Here is a 19,813-nt window from a genome sequence, read left to right as displayed (position 1 = left end):
TTTGGGGATGACATTACCTTCTCTTCCAGAGTTGTCTTGAGGATTAAAAAAGTTAATACAGAATATGGCTTGACCTATATTAAGCAGTCCTAAATCGTTGTAGATGTTGCTGTTACTGTATAATAGAGGAAGTTTGTAGAATCTCTGTTCATCCTTTATGATGTCTTCTTTCTGCCTCCGTGAGTGATGCTGCTTCTTTTTGGGATGACCTTAGTCCTTCTCAACGTCTTCTACAAGGAGCATGCATTCTTCTCTTTGCCAAAATCTATATTTCACTATGATTACATATCTGAATCTAAATAGACATTCAAATCTTTCCATGTTAAATCACACCTTCTTGTTCTAACCAAACACCAATGTTTTTGTTCTGTTACCTTGTTCATTTTTTCCTTAAAATGGTAACTATTCCCCTCCAAATCTGCTTCTTACCCACGCATTTATTCAAGGGCTTTTTTTTTTTCCAGATGCCTCGTTTAGTTTAGTAGTTCAAGAACTATCAAGTCATTCCCTTATCTCAACACACTCCCCAATTTGAAAAGAAAATCTCATTTTCATTAATGCTTCTTCACAGATCTTATTTTTGGACGACTTTATTAATCTTTATGGGTCTTTTCTAGATTTCATTAAGATTTTTACTTCCTTTTTAACTTGTGAAGACAAGATTGGGGCTCAGCTAAATTAGAGGAATTAGAGCATGGCTTAGAGCATCAAGTCCCAGACTGGACTGAGTGTTCTGGAAACAACACTCTGCTTACCAGAAAGAGCCGTTTGGGAAGCCATTGCTTCTTCTACTACAATAGTTCTCTCCACCATCAACTCTGACAATTGTTTCTTTTCAGACCTGTGTGGTTATGTGTTAAATAAATCTAGGGGCGCCCGAGTGGCTCTGTCGGTTAAGCGTCAGACTCTTGATTTTGGTTCAGGTCATGATCTCAAGGTTTGTGAGATCAGGCCCCACAAGGGGCTCTGTGCTGACAGCTAGGAACCTGGAGTCTGCTTGGGATTCTATGTCTCCCTCTCTTTCTGCCCCTCCCCTGCTCACACGTGCAAATGCACATGTGCACTCTCTCTCAAATTGAATAAATAAACATTATAAAATGTAAATAATGATTTAGAATGGGAATCACCGTAAAATGCAAACTATTCTTGTTATTAAACTAAATTTAACAGTGATCCAGGATTTTAAAATCAGAGTAAAAAATGACAAAGAGAAAAGCAAAATCTGTGATGGATTTATTATTGATTTTATTGCATTGCCAAGGTCAATTAGAACTGAACTGTTATGAGTAATATTAGTATTCTATAAAATATTAAGATCTTACTACATTATTTGTTTTCATCATTTAATAGAAGTAGTTTTGGTTTTTGTCTTCCTCCTTCAATAAAATTAAGCAGCCCAGGAGATCTTCCATTAATGCAAGAAAGTTGGATTGATATTATTAGTTATATATCATTTATATGTTGTAGTTGTTCATCGTCACTGGGCTTCTAATATGCTTTAATTTTATTCAGTGAGAGTAAATTTTGTGTATCTGAGCTATTCAAAAATGAATGTCATTCCAGGCTTATGGTAGACCCCATGGCTCTTTGGCCTTATGTTGCTCTGAATACCACCTCCCCCCTCCCAAATTGCTTTTCAGACTAGTTAAGTCATCTCTAAACAGATCTCCAAGACTGACGTATAGGCTATGGGATGATAATAGATTTGTCATACACCAAAACCAGAAAGAGTCTCAGCACCTTAAATGTGGTGAAATTGTAAGCAAAAAGAATACGTAAATTAGCATGTCTGGAGGCCCTTTTCAGACTGCATCACTCTCCATCAAAAATGTTGCAGGTAAATAAAATATGTTCTTACTGAATAATAAGTATAATATGTGCAATTTATTGTCATTACAAAGAGTTTTTATTGTATCTGAAGAATTCCACAGAGGGCCATTACAAATCCATTATAGTATTTTTAGTTAGTGATCTGCTCTGCTTCCCAAACCGTGCTCATTTTATGCAGTATTAGACTGATACATGCATGTCTAGATCAGGCCTGGTCCAATTCTGCATACAATAGTTTAAGAGGGTTTTCGTTGCCTTGTTGGCTATTTCTTAAAGGTGCAAAATAATTGGAGTAAATGTGATGCTCTTTAAAAGGTAAAAGTTCAGTTTAAACTTGAATGAAGGTTAAGTTTTTATTTGTAATGACTGAAAGAAACAGATTTCCAATAGGAAGGGCTTTATAGTTATAATATTAATAATTGAGTTTCATAAGAATATCACCACTTACCTCTAGAGAAATGGTTTCTCCTTGATGTTTCATTGACTTTCCATGATGTCTCCACTCTTTCACTTGGAATTCACAGTCCAGGTCTCAACTTACATTTTTACTACTTTTATGTATAATCACCTTTTCACATAAGACCTTCTTTCCACCCAGGCTCATCTTTCCAATTATGTGGATTCCACTACCTTTTTTTTTTTTTCACTTTTACTTATACTTTACTTTCATGTAAACCTTTTACTTCTCCAAACACCTTTTCTAACTGCTTCAATTTTTTACTTTCTCTGAACACCTTTACTGTATTCCAATTTTTTTCCTGTCCCAGAGAGCCATTAAAATCCTCCCTTTTCTATAAACCTTTTCTGCGAGTGGGAATCTTTTTCTTTCCTATAAGATTATGCATCTGCTATCTTGAACTGATTACACCTGTAAGTAGGACAGAAAGGGAGTGTACACCCATTGAATGACCCTCATTTTCCGTGGATTTTGCTAGGTGTTCTACATTATATGTCTCATTTAATTCACATAGCAACCAAGGAATATGGATCTATCTTGCTTGATATACAGATGGAGAACCTGGGGTCTGGTGAATTTCAGTTACTTTCACAAAGTCTTTCTGGTAGAAAGCAGCAGAGCATAGATTCAAACCTTTCTCTCTTTTGCACCCAAACCTGTGTTTTTTGTGCTCAGGTGTCTTTCCCTCTATGGGGGTCTATTTCATTTTTTCATCTCATTGATGGCGAGAATTCTATCATGAGAATTTTTATCCTTTTAGATAGCTCTCACATAGTTGGCCTCCTATTGGGCCTCAATTCTGCATTTAGGAGTCCTTGAGTAACTCACAGGCAATGTTGCCCTTTATGCTTTTCCCATTTTAACTCACTTAAAACAAGGTATATATTCATAGTTGGAAATCTTATGTTTTCCCCTGTAAGCAAAAAAGAAAACATATGAGTAATGAAGGAACTTTCAGAAAAACTTGCTATATTTTCAAGTTGGTCAGGAATATAAAGGAGTTTCTTATGTTTTCTAAGTTTAACTTGTAGTTATTGTATTCTTGCATGGTTGATAATATTTCTTAGGTTACACAGCTTTGTGTTCTCCTGTAGGCTAAGACCCATTTTTCTCACATCATCTGAATCTTCACTGGGGAAAAAAAATCTTCAAAGAGATACGTGGACTTTGAACTAAACTCAGTCATGATTAAGAAAGTCAGTTTTAATACCTTACCTTGAATTTGATATCATTTATTTTTATTTTTTTAATTTTTTAATGTTTATTTATTTTTGAGAGAGACAGAGACAGAATGCGAGTGGCTTAGGGGCAGAGAGAGAGGAAGACACAGAATCCAAAGCAGATTCCAGGCTCCGAGCTGTCAGCACAGAGCCCGAAGCGGGACTCGAACCCATGAGCTGTGAGATCATGACCTGAGCTGAAGTCGGACACTCAACTGACTGAGCCACCCAGGCGCCCCTAATTTGATATCATTTAAAGAGCAATATAATTAAAAAAATTTTTTTGAATGAAATAACATGTTTGAATACAATTTTAAGACCTATGCTACTCCTGTGTAGATGGAGCAAATTACAAAAGAAGTCATTACTAAGCCCATAAATATCGAAGGAACTTGTAGAATTCCTAACAAACAACTTGGAATTGTCCATCTATTGTTTGTCATTTTATTCTAAGCCAAACTCCTAAATAACTTGCAAGAAAAAGCTTTAGATGATTGGATAATATTTCTCTATAAAGTCAGCATAAATCTCCCTCTAAAATGTAATACAAGCCAAACAGGAGCTGTCTAATATTACTTATGCTAAATGAAAAAAAAATTATGCGGAGTCTTTTGTCAACTACTGCATGTTAATTGTGTAAGATTAAGGTGAGAGCTAAGGAAATTAAAACAGAAAATAGAAGGCTTTGTTCTCAGTCTCATGGGATTTGCACTGTAACGAAGAACACAAGGCATTGGCTTCAACAGAGATATATACACATACATCACATCTCAAGATATCATAACTGCCGAGAATGAGGCACAGACGAGTTCAGTAGACACTTCCATGGACATGCAATTTGAGAGGAGGCTTCAAAGAGGAACAGGGTTTTGTTAGGTAGAAAGCAGGTGATACAACCTTTTGGACAGGAAGGAAAATGTACATCAATCTGCAGAAGTGGCTTATTAAAGATATGTTTGGAAGAGACATCAGATTGCCTAAAATGGAAGCTTTGTTCAAATAACAAAATCTTGTCTTCTTTCTATATATATTTTTCTTACTTTACATCTATCAGTTGACCACTGTTTTTGACAAGTACAGACTAACATGTTTTAATATCTCTGCACTTTTATCAGGTGTAAGACATAAGCTTTGAATTCTTGGACACAAGTGACCCATTTCTTTGAGTGTCTAACCACTTGACAAGACCCACTGATCTCAGCTGCTAGATGGTTGATCACTTTGCTCGCCATGAAACATCATCCCATGAAGCTATGTCCTAAGAGCACCAAAATTTTTAGCTTCTTGAGAAGCTAAACCAGGAGTGTTACAGTTCACTTCCACACCTTGTCCAGCTGTGCCTGAACAGCTTGATTTCTCATCCATTTCATGTTGAACAGAAATATTCTCAGAAATTCTTTGTTTCCTTTGAGCTACCACGATTTTGGCCTGCCTTTTTATTGGTCATTTCCTGAAGGGTTTGGGGTATTTGACCACTTTAAATCACTTCTCTGAGAACCAGCACATCCTAAAAATGGTCTAAGGCTTGTCCTTTGATTATCAATAGGGATCACCTTTAGAGGAGTCGCAGAAGAGACCAGATTGAAACAGGAATCTGTCAGGTTCCCTGTTGCATGTTTTTAATTCACACACCCCCATGGCTACATCCAACAGAGGTGACCTGAATTTTCGCTTTGATGTTGCATACCATGAATTCCCATAGCAGGTCAGGAACAAAGGGAGAATTTTAAAGCTATTTTTCTAACATTGCCTTAGCAGATACTGACTAATTGTATCCCAGGAACATGCTCCTGATTTTAGAATCATAAACATCAGTAGGACTCAAGATGCTTGCAGAGTGATACAGTGACTTTGATTCCTCTTGGGTGGTCAAAACACAGCATGTGTGATATTTTTATAAACTATGGTTCACAGAGCACATAGTTCTAGAGCATTTTGTTTTCATTATGTTCGTGTCAATGGAAACAGTTGTGCTTCCTGATGTCTTACTGAGATGGCCTCTTTGGTAATTTTAGGCTACTTTCCCAAGGATACTGCATGTTGCCTGACCCTTATTCCTGAGGAAATAAGTAGGACTTGGACTGACTTATGGATAATGTACTTTCTTTAAAAATGGCAGAAGGAAAAATATCAGACTAGGAGGCACTCCAGAAATAATAATGGAGAATCTCATCCTGTTTTGTAAACTCTTTGTACTTTGCTCTCTGTGAGTTTTGTTGGAATATTATTTTTAAAGGGCCATTGTACTTTGGAAGATATTACGTTGCATTACATTTGGTTTAGAGTTAAGGAAGAAAAATAAGATATTATTAACAAGTTTGTAAAACTTGGCTTTAGTATACCTATAGAAAGTTTTTGAATGAGTGCTAATTTTGAATTTACAGGTCAACATTTTTTCTCTCTAGCAGTTTTATTTGGAATGCCCCTGGTGATATAAAGATGGGAAAGAACAATACCCACCCAGTGCTTCCCTTGAAGAAATTCCAATATTCTGGAAATCAGGTAAAAATAAAATACGGATACCATTAGGAATGCACATTCTCTTTGTAAAAGAAAGTTTGCTCAAGAAGATATTTACTATCAAATTTATATATCGCTCGTGTACAAACTCTGCATCTAACATTTGTTTTATGAGAGCATTGTGTTTTCTAAAGCATTCATTCATTCATTAACTTAGTAAAGTCATATTAGTACTACTATCTATGTATGTGGAAATAATTTGAAGAAAAAGGACATATGCCTATTTGATTTAACTTGGATAATCCTAAACAAAGAAAAGAGGATGGGGTTAGGTACATTTAAAGTTTCTTTAAAAAGTATCTTTTATTTCCACCACATAACTATATACACACCTACTTAGAATGCAAATAAGTTTAGAGGTTAAATACCAAAGGAAATAAACCCTTTGGCACTAGTGCAGGGAGTCAACCACTTTCAATTTCAATTTTTATTTTTCTTTTGTGTTTCTACATATTGTGCATCCATCTGGGTCATTACTCCTCAACTTAGATCTCATTGATTGACTCTTGCTGGTACAGATGAAAGTTTAAGCTTTCTTAAAATCCCCACATTCTTTACTTTATTCTTTATTCTTCCATTATAGCTATGTCCATACTTTATTCTTCCATTATAGCTATGTCACATTTTAGTTTGAATCCATATCTGGGTTTTTAATTATTAGGACTACACAAATAGCATTTGCTGCAGAACCTGGTGACGGGATATGACAAAAAATTATTGTAGAACTTTTTTCTTTTTCTTTCTTTCTTTTTTCTTTTTGACAGAAACAGAGAGAGAATGACCAGGGGAAGGGCAGAGGGAGAGGGAGACAGAGAAGGAGACAGAGAATCCCAAGCAGGCCTCGCAGGGCCAGCGTGCAGAGCTCTATGCAGGGCTTGAACTCATGAAACAGTGACATCATGTCATGACCTGAGCTGAAATCAAGAGTCAGACACTTAACTGACTGAAACAGCCAGGCACCCCAGACATTTTTTCTTTAATAACAAGTGTTTCATTTATTTTTCTTTTTTGCCCAGTTTCCTTGTCTTCCTTTCTTATTCCCTCCCTCTCTTTCTCCTTTTCTTTCTTACTTTCTTGTCTCTTCTAAGTCTTCCCCAAGGCTCCAAAATTTTTATAAGATGCTTCTCTATTCAATTTTTTACACAGGTAAGTTGGTTACATAATCTAGTTTTTTTCTTTTTCTTTTTTTTTCCTTTTTTTCTTTTATCTTGAAGAACACCCTCCTGGGAGCCACTTTTCTCCAACTTTTATCTTCTCAGGTTGCTCTGTAAAGTACCCTATAAGAAGATGTTATCCAGAGTTTTTTTGGATATCATCCTAAAAATTTATATTTCCATTTTATGATGTTGTAGCCTCTTCTAGAAAGTATGTCCTCGTTTTATTTAGTTATCTCTCTCTCTCTCTTTTGGCTGGAACTCATGTTCTAGTAATGTTTTGAGAAGGGTTCTACAGGTGATAAACATTTTATGAACTTGCATGTTGAGAAATGTTTTTATTCTACCTGATTCTTGATTGAATCTTTGGCTGGGAATAGAATTATAGATTTAAAACATTTTTCACTCAGAAATAAAAGCATTTTCCCATTACCTTCCAACTTCCAATGCTGTTGCTGAGAAGACCAATGTCATTCTGATCCTGATATTTTGATTAGTATTTACTTTCATCACTAACAAACTTTGAGATCTTCTCTATATTTCTGGTGTTATAATTTTATCAGAATATGTCTGAGTGGGTTTTTCCTCATCCCTTGTCTTGAGACACTTGATAGATCCTTTCAATCTGGAGAATCATGCTGTCAATTATAAGAAACTTCCTTGGGGCGCCTGGGTGGCTCAGTCAGTTAAGCATCCAACTTTCAGCTCAGGTCATGACTCAGATTCATGAGTTCAAGCCTTTCGTTGGGATCTGTGCTGACAGCTCAGAGTCTGGAGCCTGCTTCAGATCTGTGTCTCCCTCTCTCTCTCCGCCTCTCCCTTGCTCATGCACTCTCTCTCTCTCTCTCTCTCTCTCTCTCTCTCTCCCTTTCTCTCAAAAATAAATAAAAAATAAGAAAAAAGAAATTCCTTATATTATATCCTTAATAATTTACTTACTAGCATTTTCTCTAATCTCCATTTCCTGAATTGCCAGTTGTGGAGTGTTGAATGACCTCTATTGATGATCTAACTTTAAAAAAATCATTTCTCTCTTCTGTTAGTCTTTTTGAATTTATTCCTTATTATCTTCTAATACTTCTACTAAAATTTCACTTTTGATGATCATATGTTAAATTAATATTATCCTTTTATTCTCTGCCTGTTTCTCTTATGTTTTATTGCATCCTGTCTTGTTTCATAAAGGCAACACCTTTTCTGATATGTGGGGTCATTATTACTACTTCCTTACAATTCTCACTGTATATTCTCTATTTCCCTGGGTTCCTTCTTTTCTTTCACTTAATTTTGTTTCGTAGTTTTTCCTTGATGGATTCTCAGTGATGATCTTTGACTTTTAAATCATATTCTTTTTTTTATTATGAAATTTATTTTGGTTTCCATACAACACCCAGTGCTCATCCCAACAGGTGCCCTCCTCAATGCCCATCACCCACTTTCCCCTCCCTTCCAGCCCCCATCAACCCTCAGTTTATTCTCAGTTTTTAAGAGTCTCTTATGGTTTGGCTCCCTCCCTCTCTTCTTTTTTTTTTCCTTCCCCTCCCCCATGGTCTTCTGTTAAGCTTCTCAGGATCCACATAAGAGTAAAAACATATGGTATCTGTCTTTCTCTGTATGACTTATTTCACTTAGCATCACACTCTCCAGTTCCATCCATGTTGCTACAAAGGGCGATATTTCATTCTTTCTCATTGCCACATAGTACTCCATTGTGCATATAAACCACAATTTCTTTATCCATTCCTCAGTTGATGGACATTTAGGCTCTTTCCATAATTCGGCTATTGTTGAAAGTGCTGCTATAAACATTGGAGTACACTAAAATCTTATCTGGAATTTTGTGCAAAGGGGTGGTACTTGTCAGCAGGTTGGATTCACCTGTGATCTACTGGGTTAGCAGTTGGCTTTTTTGGGGGACAGGCACATTAACATCTGTATCTGAGTTTTTTTCCCCCTTTGTAGTAGTTATTTACTCAAGAGAAAAAGTCTTAATCTTCTGTTTGAGGATATAAACACTTTGAGAACATCACAGTTCTCAATGTACATAGACTTTCGTGTAACCTTTCAGTTTTTGGTATCACATCCTTTTGCTGCCTTTTCCGTTATAGATGGGGGTCATTCTAGTTCAATTTCTCCATATACCATTGTTTTCCTTTAAGAGTGAGAAGGGTTAGTCCCTTGACCCCTTTATAGTAGATGTGTGATCATAGGTAGGTGTCTAACTATGTCTCTTTAAATCCTTCAGTCTCTTTTTAACTCCTATCCTCAATCCCACCTTTGACAATACCCAGATATTCCAATGAGCTCTCCTTGCACATTGCTATGTGGGTATGCTTGCTACTTTTAATGATTATCTCCTATTTACACAATTTGTCGTTCTTCTACTCTGTTAAATTAAATGCCATTATTCCACTTTTTGTCTTTATATATATTATGGTTTAGAGTTATAGTAGTCTCTATTTTAAGAAAATATTTGAGTTTGTGTGTTAGGCTGATGATGGTTCGCAAAAATATGTCAAGGTCCTCATTCCCAGAACCTCTGAATATTACCTGATTTGGAAAAATGGTCTTTACAGATATAATTAAGGATTCTGAGATGAGGAGATTATCTTGGATTTTCAAAGTAGGCCCTAAATGCCACCACAGGCATTAGTGTAAGAGAGGCAAAGGAAGGAGATTTGATACACATAGAGGAGAAGGCGATACAAAGATGGAGGCTGAGATAAGAGTGATGTGGCTTCAAGCCAGAAAATGCTGGAAAATACAGGAGCCACCAGAAACTAGAAGAAGCAAGGAACAGATTCTTTTTGCAGAGCCTCCAGAGAAAACATGGCCCTGCCCAAAAACTTTATTCCATCCCAGTGAAATTGATGTTGAAATCCTGGCCTCCAAAACTGTAAGTAACTTAATTTCTGTTGTTTTAAGCCCCCAAGTTTTTAGGAACTTGTTCAAACAGTCACAGGAAACAAACATAGTTTGTATTAGAGTTTCTTTTTCTCCTTTATGCTTTATGATAATTTTTAAAAGGATAAAGAAAGAGATATTTATTTCACCTTCTTAAAATTGGAATCATTTAAATCTTTGATTTAGGATAGTTTCATTTCTCATAATTTCATACCTTCCATAATGAGGATGCTCACTTTCAGAAGTATTGCAGCTTTCCCAGATATGGAATTTTAACACTGTCTTCATTTATTTTTCTCCCCTTCTTACTATATAGTATCTCTTCTTAAACAGATCTTACTTACTTTGCTTTCTTCCCTTTCCCCTCTTTTTCTTTTCTTTCTTTTTCCAACAACCTATTGATTATTTACTTAACGTTAGGCATCGTGGTAAGCTTTGAGAATATAGAACCAATAAAGCTGTTTCTACTGCCTTCCAAGAGCTTACTAAGGAGCTTCCAAGAGCTCCTTCTATTGATATAGAAAAGGAATAAAAATAACATTTGTTTGGCACAAAACATAAAAACAAAAACAGAAAGAAAAATCAACAACTGAAATACCATACTGTAGGTGTTAAATTAAATGCATGAGCAAAATGCTGTGGTCTCATGGACCTGAAATGAATAGTTCTACTTGACAGAAACTGAAGGGATCTATGAAGTAGCACCTGAGCAGGGTCTTAGGGGATGAAGTGAGATTTTATGAAGAACTAAACAGGGAAAAGGCATCTGATAGAAAGAAACCGCCTCTACAGAGGGCATACATATGTTAAAGAGCATGGATTGCTTTGGCATTTGCCAATAGGCTTGGAGCATAGATTAAAGGTGGGGGAGGATGGAGTCATGAGACTGACTACAAAGGTTGGAGTCAAATTATGATGAACACTTTTTTGCTTGTGTTCAGGAGTTTAGATTTGTTTGATTGACGTATTCATATAATTTCACTCATTTGTGGAATTTAAGAAACAAAACAAATAAACAAAGAAAAAAAGAGACAAAAATGAAATGAACTCTGAAATGAACTGTTGGTTGTCATATGGGTGGGGGGGGGGGGGAGATGGGAGAAATAGATGAAGGAGACTAAGAAGTACAAATCTCCAGTTGCAAAGTAAATAAGTCATGGAGGTGAAAAGTACAGCAGAGGGTATATAGTCAATAAGACTGTCATAACATTGGTGGCAGATGGGAACGGCATTTTTCATGGTGAGCACAGTGTAATGTATAGAATTGTTGAATTATTACATTGTACACTTGAAACTAACACTGTGTATGAAAATATGTGAGATACACACACACACACACACACACACTGAAATATTATTCAACTATACAAAAGAATGAGATCTTGCCATTTGCAACAACATGGATGGGCTGAGAAGATATAATAATGCTAAGTAAAATAAAGAGTTTAGATTTTTGTTATTTTAGAAATGGGAGGAAATGGGCTTTAAGAAGGAAATTGGCATGGTCCATTAGGAATAAAACTGTCAGCAGTTTGATTATCACACTGATGAAGAGAAGCTGGGAGATCAGCTACAAGTCTTTTGTAAGAGACCCTGTGAGCTGTAGATGACAATGACCTGAGTTAAAGCAGAGGTAATGGGGCGATAAGAGAACAGAATGAAGAGGTAGCTATGAAACAAAATTGGCAAAGTGATGGAATTTCTACCATTAAGTAGGAATGTTAAGTACAAAGGTAGTTGTCACGGAGTGCAATTGGGTACTGAGGGAGAGGAATCAAATTGAATCTGGGAGGCTCAGAGGACAGGACACCAAAGCTGTTTATTCAGAGAAGGAACAAGTTATTTGAAGAAGAGGATCAGGAAAATAGATTGTGGCAACAAGGCTCTCCAAACACCAGAGACAATCTGAAAAATGGCATGGATGTGAGAAACAGATTGGCTACTGGATCGGCTCTAAGTGGCATCCAAGTGCTGGTATAGAAATTCCAGTGGGGTGTGACAAATGAAGGAACCAGTGAGTGGAAACCTCTGGTTATCTTTCTTCATCTTTTCTTTCCCCAAGTGTTCATTTTTACATTTCTACCAATCTTTATGCCTGGAACAGTTTTTGTCCGGTGGCTGTACTTTCTTCCTTCTAAAATATACTCAGAACTTCTATCTGCCAGGACAACCATCCCAATTTCATGTTCTCAGGAGAAATTTGTATAGATTTGTACAGATTAAAAAATTATATCCTATTGCTTTATCTGTTTGTAGTGCATCATTTATTCATTCAGCACACATTTAGCCCATTAAAAGGAATAGCCAAGATACTATGGCTTCCACTGGAATACAAGTACACCGATATGTTCTCTTATTTGACAAGTGTTAAGAAAAAAGACAACACCTCATAGCATATCTTCATTGTTCTATGCACCTACAAGTATCTTGCAACATTTGAATATTTCTTCTTGAACTATGTTCTAGGGAGCAAGAAAAGAATAAACTTTGTAATGTGTAATCTGTGTAATATATCCCAAAGTGCTTCAGCTCAGATATTTACATAACTTTTTAAGTACATGCCATGGTTAGAATCAATTTCCTTTCCATAAAAGCTTCAAAGTTAATTAATTTAGCCAAGAATTGGGGGACAAAAATCACAAACATGGTAACAATTCCCCAATCTAATTAAATAGCAGCTAGGATCTGAAAAACAAATCTTTATTGAACATTTTTCAACTGGAATCATGGAACTTTTTCTGCCTTTGTGTTCAGTAAACCAGCATATGCCCTTCTAATTGTAAGTTTAGTTTTGATCATTGGGATACAAGCTCAAAGAGCTCGGCAAAGTAGTATGTTGCCTAGGGTTAGCTCTTTAGGGTTATCTAGCTGAAGAGTCTAAGTTTTAACATTAGCATGAGCAACCAGAGTTTTGCAGCCTAGCAAGGATTTTAGAGCCAGTGATATAGAGTATTCAGTTGAATTCAGCATCCTTGATCCTGGTAGGCTTGCCTTTCTTGGCAATATCCTCTGACCCAGGATTCCCCCTGGATAGTACCAAATATCCTTATCTAAAGCCTGACAATAGTTATAAAGAGGTGAATATCATTTTCACGTGTTGTATGATTTTATTTTTGTAGGAGTTTCCAGACTGAATATTTCACCCATATCAGAATGAATGTCTTGACACTCTAGGGATTTGGGGCACCAAAATCTCCAAAGGGAAGAAGGAGGACATAAGGTGGGCCACAGGGAAAGATAACATGGGGTGGAGTGGTCTTTCCACACTTCTCAAGCTGTAGCATACAGCGTGTTCTTCACTACCTGCTTGTGAGAGCCCTGGTTTATCTCAGACATTCTTCCACAGGGGCCAAATAGAATCTCGCTCTCTAGTTCTTGCCTGAGGCTCAGCCACCCTATGTGAGCCTTGATATACTAGCATGCATGTGCCTAATGCTTCTGCTCTCTTTTCCTTGATTGAACTTGTTACCACTCTATATTCCCCAGGTGTTTCTGGGGCCCACGCAGATTTAGCTGCCAGCAGCTAGAGCAATGAGTCAACTCGATGGAATCTATTGACAGGGTGCATGGGGAATACTCAGTATCCCATGTGTGATCAAAAATAATTCAGATAAAAGGACCCCAGTTTAGCCTTGGCCTCACAGCAGATCCTCACCTGAGGAACTCAACACTTGCCGCTTGTATGGATTCCTATGGAATCAGGCCTCAGTTTTCACCTCTCACCATGCAGGACACACAACCCATCCCAATTTGTCCCAATTTGTGACTGTGTGTGTGTGTGTGTGTGTGTGTGTGTGTGTGTGTGTGTGTAATTTGTAAAGTTCTTTATTTTCTGTGATCTGAATTAAACTCATACTTTCCAACCACTCTAGCATTCTCAACCCCATCTACCATCATCTCCAATCCAATTAGGCTATTTTCTACATTCTCTTTTAAAGCCTCTGCTTGTAGGATATAGCAACTTATGTCAGAACTGTTTACATACATGCATTGCCTATACCTCTTCAGGAGCCATGTTTTCAATTTCCTTCCAATCTCCCAGTGTATTCATTCATTTATCTTTTCAGATTATGCCAGTTTATCTGTGTGTGTGTGTGTGTGTGTGTGTGTGTGTGTGTGTGTGTGTGCATGTCTCTTTCTGATTCTGTCTCTGTCTCTGTTCTCTCTCTGCTCTCTCCTCCCTTTTCTTCTATTTCTAATCTCCATATTTTACTTCCTTGTTTTATGGTTTTTGTTTTAACAACATCTTTAAGTAATAGCACCAGACTGCTTTTATATATTTATTGAAACAACAAAGTTGTTGAATGAGGTGATTTTGGACAACCTGGACACTTGTTCCTCAGCAGGAGATTTTGCTTTTATATTTCAATACTTTGTTCAGCTTTCACTGTTTATTAATGATCCATTTATGTAGAGTTCTCTCTATTTTCTTTTCCTTTCCCCTCCCTCCCTCGCTCCTGTCCTCCCTTCCTTCCTTCCTTCCTTCCTTCCTTTTCTTTTTAAACAACTTCACTCAACTCCGTACTTGCTCACTCACTTTGCTACACATATCCTAAACTACAGTAATGTTCTTTCTTACTTTCCTACTGCTGCACCAATCCATTGGGGACCACACAGACTGGGAGGGTCTCAGACATGAGTTATTTTAGATTGTCCGGGAAGATCTAATTAAGGGTCAAAGTAGTAGATGCTGGGGGTGATTGTCATTGAGTGAAAGATGCCTGTTGCCATAGGCTCTCAAAGGAGAAAACAAAGGCTTTTTGCATACACGAAAATGATTTTATATATAATTTAAAATTTTTCTTGTGGATCTAAGTACCAAATTAGAAACAGTGAAATGGGAGGGAATGGGAAAATTTTCAATTAATTATAAGGGAAGACTCATTCCAACTACTGACTGACTATATTTGAGGGAGTAAATAATCCAAAATAAGTTGAAAGCATCAAGATTTGTGATAAACAGAATCCTCGAATTCATAAGATAGTAATGCCTGCCTCTACTTTTGTTTAATGAATGCTTCTCTCTTATAAAAGAAATACAGTTAAATTACAAATAACTTAGAAAGAAAACAAAGAAGTAAAATAATCCAGGATTCCGCTATACAGAGATGACAGTTGATATCAACATTTGGATACCTGATACTTTTATTATATTCACAGACACCTATTTTACAAAATTTGAGTCATGTATTATGTGGGGTTTGTTTTATTCCTGCTTTTATTTACCTGAAGTTCACATCTCATAACTTTATATAATCATTATTTTCTTTTACATATTTTTAATTTTTTATTCGAGTATAGTTGACACACAGTGTTACATTAGTTTCAGGTGTACAACTTAGTGATTTGATAAGTTTAGACATTATGCTGTGTTCACCACAAGTTTAATTACCATCTGTCTCATTACATCGCTAGTACAATATCAGTGACTATATTCCTTATTATTCCCGTGACTTATTCATCCCAGAACTGGAAACCTGCATCTCTCTTCCCTTCACCCACTTTGTCCAATCCTTTACCGTCCTCCCCCCCGGCAACCATAACTTTGTTCTCTGTATTTATAGGTCTCATTCTGCTTTTTGTTTAAATAGCTACATAAAATACCATATTAAAAATTGATATATTCTTATTTTCAATTTTATGGGGCAGCTATAAACAGCTTTGGACAAAAATGTTGGTCTGTGTCACTGAAGACTTTCTTACTAAAGAGTCTTGAGTTTCTTAAAAAAGAATCTTTGATACAGTATATCCTTGATATAATATTACTGGGAATCATGCCCCACCTCAGAGCCTTTTCAACAGTGGGTGCCTCTCTAGAAGTGTTTTCTCTCATGTATTACCTTGTTGGATTCTTACACTGCGTTTTGAATATTGGTCAAATGTTACCACACCAGAGAGACATTCCCCTGAGCACCTACATAAAATAATGTCATATCCACCACCTCTGTAATCATGCATTATTTTTCATCTTAGTATTCAATAGGACCCAATATGTTTATTTTATTTTCTGTCTCCACATTTTAGAACCTAAGCTAAATGAGAGAAGAAATACGGTCTATTTTGTCAAACAAAACAGTGCCTCAAATAGCTCTTGGCACAGAGTAAGTGATTAATAAATATTTGCTCAATAAACAGATAAATAAAAAGAAAAACGTAGGAATTTTGGTACCTATAAGCTAGTTCCTTTCCAGAAAGCTTGTTCCAATTTAAACATTCATAAGCACAGAATAATCTACTTTGAATATTAATTTTAAAATTGTCAAATAATAGGAAAAAACATATACTAAATCTCAGTGTTTGGTTTAGTTTTCATTTTTTTATTTCTTCTTACAATTATCTGTGCCTCTTATATTTTTCATTAAAATGTTTCTTTAAAATAATGTGCAAGAGCTTATATGCATTGTGTTGAAATTTTTCACACTTTTATGGACATTTTCCTCTTTCATAGTATTCTTTTAGATTTTCCTTATGTTTTATGACATCTTAGGCAAAAAAAAAAAAATGTGTCCAGTAGAACATTCCAAGATTTCTTCCTCTGAGCTCATCAGCAATATTGCTATAGACTTCAAACTTGTCTCCCTACTTTTTTAAGTTTGTCATCCATATCATTCATGCTTTTTCAGTGTTATTTATAATCTTTCAGTTTTTTCCTTATCCACTATTCCATTTTCTTTTTATTTATTTATTTTTTTTTTTTAATTTTTTTTTTTCAACGTTTATTTATTTTTGGGACAGAGAGAGACAGAGCATGAACGGGGGAGGGGCAGAGAGAGAGGGAGACACAGAATCGGAAACAGGCTCCAGGCTCCGAGCCATCAGCCCAGAGCCCGACGCGGGGCTCGAACTCCCGGACCGCGAGATCGTGACCTGGCTGAAGTCGGACGCTTAACCGACTGCGCCACCCAGGCGCCCCCCATTTTCTTTTTAAAAGTGTGTATTTCCATTGTATTATCTTGTTTTTATTTTAGGCCATTTCTTCCTTCTTGTTTTGGATGATAGGGCTCATGTCTTCATGTATTCTATTTAAAATGCCCCCTCTCACTTATTTTAATAGATGATACATTTAGTTATTGCTATCCTTTTGATAATCTTCTTTTCCCATTGTCTCTGTTGTGTTTATCTATAGGCCCTCATTTTATATTTGTTTTCTACTTGCTCAACAATAAATCAACCTAGATCTAGATCCAATGTCATGTTTACAACCAGATGACACCTGTTGTTTTCTTACTATCCACTTCTTTCTGGTTAAAACCCATTTATGCTGGTCAAATACCCTTCCTGTCACCCCAGCTGGGTGACAGGTTGGTGTGCAGACCTCCCAGCTAGAGACTAGGAAGCCGACATGAAGTCTGACTTTGCTGTCTACCTACAGTGAGTGGTCTCCTCGGTCCCCAAACTGACAGTTTCACAAGCAGGAAAAGCTATACTTTGTAATATGTGTTTCTCTTCCCCATCTTCGTACCCTTGCTACCACCTACATTGCTTTAGCTAAATTTGGGGAGGTTTAATGTGTCACATGCCAGGCCTTTCCCTCCTGTTTTCTGGTTCTAAGGCCAAAATATGAAGAGATGGTATTATAGGGATACTACTCTATGTAAGTCAAGAAGCAGCACCTTCTATTGATTCCAAAGTGATTTCATGGCAGTCCAAGGTTTTAGTGGAAGAGGTCCATGGATCTGAATTAGTTAATTAAGAAATGTTGAAATGTTTTCTTGACTTTCAAATGAATAGGGTTAGTTCGTCTATGTGTATAGACCGTGTTGTTTTCTTGTAGTTTAGTAACATTAACTTTAGAGGGATGGTAAAGAAATTGCCTTGATTCATCTCAGTTTTTAGAATTATCGTAAGCTGTGTTTTTCTATGTAGGTGCTTTAAAAGAAAATGTGCTGAAAGCAATTTGTGATGGCAGACTGCTAATCAAATGTCTTGAAAACTACAAGTTTGATAGCAATGTTTTTCTAGACTTATTTTGGTTCATCTATTCTTTTATCCCAAATTGACTATCTTCCAAAATATTGCAGATGATTAGGGAAAAATACATAGATGCAGGATGGAATTACTATGGGAAATGTCAGCATCATATAACAAGTGGCTAATATTTTGTTGTTATTATGTAATGCTTAGAAATGACATCTTTATCATTTCATATAGAAATATTATATCCTATCACTTTGAATGGCTTCTTAACTAATTGAAACATATGACAGAGTTTTGGTGATAAAGTTATCTGAGCTATTGAAATACTTTAGATGAATTTGGCAAAAATTATCTGCAGTGTTTGATTAAAGCACCATGACATCTAGAGTAACAGTTCCTCCACATAAAATGAAGATGGAAACAGAGTGGGGTCAAACTGACAAACTTATTTTCAGTAGCTTCCTGTTAGCAATCTTCTCAATGTAAGATACCACACTTGGGCAAAGGGGATTCCTTTTCATAAGGTGTGTGTAATTCAGAAATGTCTGTGGTCATTTTACTCAATGGCCACTATCTACTATGACATCAGCAAAGCTCTTTCGAATGCCGGTGTATGTCTTGTCTTTTAAGAAGGTTGTTGGTGGCCTTTCTACACTTTATCTGAAAGTCCTTTGTTTAGTGCAGGTAGAAGCTCTGTTGTAGCAGAGGCCAGATCCTTGGGGCGGATGATTGTAGACTCCTGATGCATATGGCTGGCGTTTTTGTTGACTGACTCTCAGGAGTTAGTTGTTAGTCTTAAATGAGGGAAACAAGAAAACAGAGTTTGTTCTTTATAACACATGAATATGGAACATAGAATTATAGAATGGCATTGAGTCAGAGAAATTTCTAAAGACGAGGTATCTTTCAAGCAGTGATTAGAATTCTTGATATTCTACATATCTGGTAGCTAAAGAGTCCCAAATGCTTTTGAATAATGCTTGTTTTCAAAATATGAAACAACCACAACTGAATCACTAAATGGTGTCAAGTCATTATTGTAATTATTATTTAACTTAAAAAAATTGTTACTACATGGGAAGAATTTTGGGGAGGGATTTGATTTTCTTTATAGAGTTACAATTGCCATATAACATATTAGTTTCTGGTGTATAACATAACGATTCAGTCTTTGCACTAACTTGTTTTATTTTTTATACTTATTTAGAATCAATGTCAACATCCTTTCCAAATCTGTCAGTGACTCCTTTTGAATATTGGAGAAAGTGGAAACCCCCAATTTCTGTCTTAGCTGTCCCCTATAACTGATTTTGACACTCTAATTACCACATTCTCTGTTACTACAGTTTCCCAAAATGATCTTATCCACCTTATAGTACTCTCTCATCCTGTGTCTTTCACCTATCTTATTCATTCTTGGATTTTTGGTTTGTTTTATTAAAGTCAGACAATGTCCAATTTGAAAGATACTTCAGCTGGCCAAGTAAAGGTTAATGAGATGGAAACATTAAGTTTAGCATCCACATGGAATATTGTCATTCCTATAGAGCGTGGCACCAGATGAGGCTTTGTGGCATCATCAAGGGCGAGAAAATGTGGTTGTGGCAAATCCACCTTTGAGTGATGGCTATTTTGTGTGTGTCTGGGGCGGGGAACTTTGCTAATATAATCACTGTAAAGCACGTGTTCCTTAATTGCATTATAGTATTCACTAGCATGAATTTGATTTGAAACAAAATTCCCTGATATCTCTGCATCATTAACTTATTGATAATGATGGTGGCTATTATTTTTGAGAAATACACAAACTT

At 36.3% G+C, this 19,813-nt stretch overlaps 1 long non-coding RNA gene across 1 annotated transcript in view; it reads left to right on the top strand.

Annotated features, from left to right (window-relative positions):
• Nucleotides 1–11,416, top strand: part of LOC121036072 (uncharacterized) — a 100,363-nt gene extending 88,947 nt beyond the window's left edge. The window contains exons 2-3 of the long non-coding RNA XR_005793221.1: nt 5,913–6,009; nt 9,758–11,416. This is a non-coding gene — a long non-coding RNA (uncharacterized LOC121036072). The remainder of the gene's footprint in view (nt 1–5,912; nt 6,010–9,757) is intronic.
• Nucleotides 11,417–19,813: the final 8,397 nt, after the last annotated feature.

The sequence above is a fragment of the Herpailurus yagouaroundi genome, unplaced genomic scaffold, assembly GCF_014898765.1.
Source record: "Herpailurus yagouaroundi ecotype Mexico unplaced genomic scaffold, PumYag 162, whole genome shotgun sequence".
Classification (NCBI taxonomy): Eukaryota; Metazoa; Chordata; class Mammalia; order Carnivora; family Felidae; genus Herpailurus; species Herpailurus yagouaroundi.
Note: the sequence above shows the minus strand (reverse complement) of the source record. Positions and strands in the feature narration are given on the sequence as shown.